A 5,554-nucleotide genomic window follows, 5' to 3' on the forward strand; every position below is an offset into this window, starting at 1 on the left:
GAGGTTAAAGTCGCCCAGAACTGTGAGAGGTGAGCCGTCCTCAGGAAAGGAGCTTATCAAGGCATCAAGCTCATTGATGAACTCTCCGAGGGAACCTGGAGGGCGATAAATGATAAGGATGTTAAGCTTGAAAGGGCTGGTAACTGTGACAGCATGGAATTCAAAGGAGGCGATAGACAGATGGGTAAGGGGAGAAAGAGAGAATGACCACTTGGGAGAGATGAGGATCCCGGTGCCACCACCCCGCTGACCAGAAGCTCTCGAGGAACTTAAAGCCGAACTTAAAGCCAAATTTCTTCTGCCTCCTGAGGTTGAAGAGGCGCTGCTGCGCCTTCTTCACGATGCTGTCTGTGTGAGTGGACCAATTCAGTTTTTCTGTGATGTGTATGCCGAGGAACTTAAAACTTGCTACCCTCTCCACTACTGTTCCATCGATGTGGATAGGGGGGTGTTCCCTCTGCTGTTTCCTGAAGTCCACAATCATTTACATTTAAGTCATTTAGCAGACGCTCTTATCCAGAGCGACTTACAAATTGGTGCATTCACCTTATGACATCCAGTGGAACAGTAGTGCATCTAAATATTTTAAGGGGGGTGGTGAATGGGATTACTTTATCCATATCAATCATCTCCTTAGTTTTGTTGACGTTGAGTGTGAGGTTATTTTCCTGACACCACACTCCGAGGGCCCTCACCTCCTCCCTGTAGGCCGTCTCGTCGTTGTTGGTAATCAAGCCTACCACTGTTGTGTCGTCCGCAAACTTGATGATTGAGTTGGAGGCGTGCGTGGCCACGCAGTCGTGGGTGAACAGGGAGTACAGGAGAGGGCTCAGAACGCACCCTTGTGGGGCCCCAGTGTTGAGGATCAGCGGGGAGGAGATGTTGTTGCCTACCCTCACCACCTGGGGGCGGCCCGTCAGGAAGTCCAGTACCCAGTTGCACAGGGCGGGGTCGAGACCCAGGGTCTCGAGCTTGATGACGAGCTTGGAGGGTACTATGGTGTTGAATGCCGAGCTGTAGTCGATGAACAGCATTCCCACATAGGTATTCCTCTTGTCCAGATGGGTTAGGGCAGTGTGCAGTGTGGTTGAGATTGCATCGTCTGTGGACCTATATGGGCGGTAAGCAAATTGGAGTGGGTCTAGTGTGTCAGGTAGGGTGGAGGTGATATGGTCCTTGACTAGTCTCTCAAAGCACTTCATGATGACGGAAGTGAGTGCTACGGGGCGGTAGTCGTTTAGCTCAGTTACCTTAGCTTTCTTGGGAACAGGAACAATGGTGGCCCTCTTGAAGCATGTGGGAACAGCAGACTGGTATAGGGATTGATTGAATATGTCCGTAAACACACCGGCCAGCTGGTCTGCGCATGCTCTGAGGGCGCGGCTGGGGATGCCGTCTGGGCCTGCAGCCTTGCGAGGGTTAACACGTTTAAATGTCTTACTCACCTCGGCTGCAGTGAAGGAGAGACCGCATGTTTTCGTTGCAGGCCTTGTCAGTGGCACTGTATTGTCCTCAAAGCGGGCAAAAAAGTTATTTAGTCTGCCTGGGAGCAAGACATCCTGGTCCGTGACTGGGCTGGATTTCTTCTTGTAGTCCGTGAGTGACTGTAGACCCTGCCACATACCTCTTGTGTCTGAGCCGTTGAATTGAGATTCTACTTTGTCTCTGTACTGACGCTTAGCTTGTTTGATAGCCTTGCGGAGGTAATAGCTGCACTGTTTGTATTCGGTCATGTTACCAGACACCTTGCCCTGATTAAAAGCAGTGGTTCGTGCTTTCAGTTACACGCGAATGCTGCCATCAATCCACGGTTTCTGTTTAGGGAATGTTTTAATCGTTGCTATGGGAACGACATCTTCAACGCACGTTCTATGGAACTCGCACACCAAATCAGCGTATTCGTCAATATTGTTATCTGACGCAATACGAAACATATCCCAGTCCACGTGATGGAAGCACTCTTGTAGTGTGGAGTCAGCTTGGTCGGACCAGCGTTGGACAGACCTCAGCGTGGGAGCCTCTTGTTTTAGTTTCTGTCTGTAGGCAGGGATCAACAAAATGGAGTCGTGGTCAGCTTTTCCGAAAGGGGGGCCTTATATGCGTCGCGGAAGTTAGAGTAACAATGATCCAAGGTTTTTCCACCCCTGGTTGCGCAATCGATATACTGATCAAATTTAGGGAGTCTTCTTTTCAGTGTGCACAAGCATGTGTCTGTGATATCATGTACTGTATCTATGTACAGCAACTAAAAGAGACCATGTTGAAGGTTTGGCTGTCAAGATTTACCACATACTGTATACAGTAGTACAGCTTTTATACAGGTTCACTTTGGCCAAGACACTGTCATTGTGTCCTAGACACTGTCAGACTGGTGAAAACCCTATCAGACTGGCCAATACAATTTCAGACTTGCCAAGACACTGTCATATTGGCCAAGGCAATGTCTTGACTGGCCAAGAGACTGTCAGACTTGCCAAGACACTGCCAAACTGGCCAATAGACTGTCATTCGCTCTGTGCTAAGAGGTGATGAACTTTACCTTGTGGATACATGACTTAGTGCTTTTGATGTATCAGTCACAGAAATATGCTCATGTTCACTCAAAATAAAATCACCTCCAGATATGACATTGAATATTTTTATCTAAAAGATATCAGTCATATGGACAATGATAAAATAAAGCCCATTTATTATTTCCCTTAATGACAAAGGCATAAGATTTAAGATGGCGCTGGAGAGGATGGCTGACGTTCTAAATACTTCTAACCAACTGTGCTATTTTGTTATTTTTTTGCATTGTTTGTAACTTATTTTTTTACTTATTTTGAACACAATGACCGAAAATAACTTCTGGACATCAGAATAACGATTACTCACCTCGTACTGGAAGAAGCTATTTCCTTTTATGAGTCTGGCGAGAAGGATATACTGCTTTCCCAGGAACAGGCCCAAATCTCTGTCATTTGCGTGAATAAAAGACGGAGAAAAAGGGGGTGGAGGTCGGGCTGCTTCTGAGAATCCGTAGGCGAGCGAGTAAACTCCCATTGCCATCTGTTCTATTGACCAACGTGCAATCATTGACCTACGATCAAGATTATCCTACCAACGGGACATTCCACCATAATTTGCAAATAAATTCATAAAAAATCCTACAATGTGATTTTCTGGATTTTTTTACTCATTTTGTCTGTCATAGTTGAAGTGTACCTATGATGAAAATTACAGGCCTCTCTCATCTTTTTAAGTGGGAGAACTTGCACAATTGGTGGCTGACTAAATACTTTTTTGCCCCACTGTATATTATTCGTAGCCGTCTATTTACCACCACAGACCGATGCTGGCACTAAGACCGCACTCAAACAACTGTATACAGCCATAAGCAAACAAGAAAATGCTCATCCAGAAGCGGCGCTGCTAGTGGACGGGGACTTTAATGCAGGCAAACTTAAATACGTTTTATCAAAATTCTGTGCAACCAGAGGGGAAAAAAACTCTCGACCACCTTTACTCCACACACAGAGATGCATACAAAGCTCTCCCCCGCCATCCATTTGGCAAATCTGATTCCTGCTTACAAGCAAAAACTAAAGCAGGAAGTACCAGTGACTCAATACGGAAGTAGTCAGATGACGCGGACGCTACGCTACAGGACTGTTTTGCTAGCACAGACTGGAATATGTTCTGGGATTCATCCCATGGCATTGAGGAGTATACCACCTCAGTCATTGGCTTCATCAATAAGTGTGTCGATGACGTCATCCCCACAGTGACCGTGCGTACATATCCCAACCAGAAGCCATGGAGTACAGGTAACATCCGCATCGAGCTAAAGGCTAGAGATGCCACTTTCAAGGAGCTGGACACTAATCCAGACAATTATAAGAAATCCTGCTATGCCCTCAGACGAACCATCAAACAAGCAAAGCGTCAATACAGGATTAGGATTGAATCCTATTACACCGGCTCTGACGCTCGTCAGATGTGGCAGGGCTTGAAAACTATTACAGACTACAAAGGGAAACCCAGACACAAGCTGCCCAGTGACGCAAGCCTAACAGACGAGCTAAATGTCTATTATGCTCACTTCGAGGCAAGCAACACTGAAGCATGCACAAGAGCAGCAGCTGTTCTGGCTGAATGTGTGATGATTCTCTCAGTAGCCGATGTGAGCAAGACCTTTAAACAAGTCAACATGTACTCAAAGTATGCGCTGACCAACTGGAAAGTGTCTACACTGTCACTGATATTTTCAACCTCTCCCTGACCGTGTCTGTAATACCTACATTTTTCAAGCAGACCACCATAGTCCCTGTGCCTAAGGAAGTGAAGGTAACCTGCCTAAATGATTACCGCCCCGTAGCACTCATGTCAGTAGCCATGAAGTGCTTTGAAAAGCTGGTCTTAGCTCACATCAACAGCATCTTCCTGGACACCCTAAACCCACTCCAATTCGCATACCGCCCCAACAGATCCACAGATGGCGCAATCTCAATCACACTTCACACGGCCCTTTTCCACCTGGACAAAGGGAACACCTATGTGAGAATGCTGTCCATGTGACTACAGCTCAGCATTCAACACCATAGTATCCACGAAGCTCATCACTAAACTAAGGACTAAACACCTCCTAAACACCTCCCTCTGCAACTGGATCCTGGACTTCTTGACGGGCCACCCCCACAACAGTGGTAGGCTTAATTACCAACAACGACGAGACGGCCTACAGGGAGGAGGTGAGGGCCCTCGGATTGTGGTGCCAGGAAAATAACCTCACACTCAACGTCAACAAAACTAAGGAGATGATTGTGGACTTCAGGAAACAGCAGAGGGAACACCCCCCTATCCACATCGATGGAACAGTAGTGGAGAGGGTAGCAAGTTTTAAGTTCCTCGGCATACACATCACAGACAAACTGAATTGGTCCACTCACACTGACAGCGTCGTGAAGAAGGCGCAGCAGCGCCTCTTCAACCTCAGGAGGCTGAAGAAATTCGGCTTGTCACCAAAAGCACTCACAAACTTCTACAGATGCACAATCGAGAGCATCCTGGCGGGCTGTATCACCGCCTGGTACGGCAACTGCTCCACCCTCAACCGTAAGGCTCTCCAGAGGGTAGTGAGGTCTGCACAACGCATCACCGGGGGCAAACTACCTGCCCTCCAGGACACCTACACCACCCGATGTTAGAGGAAGGCCATAAAGATCATCAAGGACATCAACCACCCGAACCACTGCCTGTTCACCCCGCTATCATCCAGAAGGCGAGGTCAGTACAGGTGCATCAAAGCTGGGACCGAGAGACTGAAAAACAGCTTCTATCTCAAGGCCATCAGACTGTTAAACAGCCACCACTAACATTGAGTGGCTGCTGCCAACACACTGTCATTGACACTGACCCAACTCCAGCCACTTTAATAATGGGAATTGATGGGAAATGTTGTAAATATATCACTAGCCACTTTAAACAATGCTACCTTATATAATGTTACTTACCCTACATTATTCATCTCATATGCATACGTATATACTGTACTCTACATCATCGACTGCAT

The sequence above is a fragment of the Oncorhynchus nerka genome, linkage group LG15, assembly GCF_034236695.1.
Source record: "Oncorhynchus nerka isolate Pitt River linkage group LG15, Oner_Uvic_2.0, whole genome shotgun sequence".
Classification (NCBI taxonomy): domain Eukaryota; kingdom Metazoa; phylum Chordata; class Actinopteri; order Salmoniformes; family Salmonidae; genus Oncorhynchus; species Oncorhynchus nerka.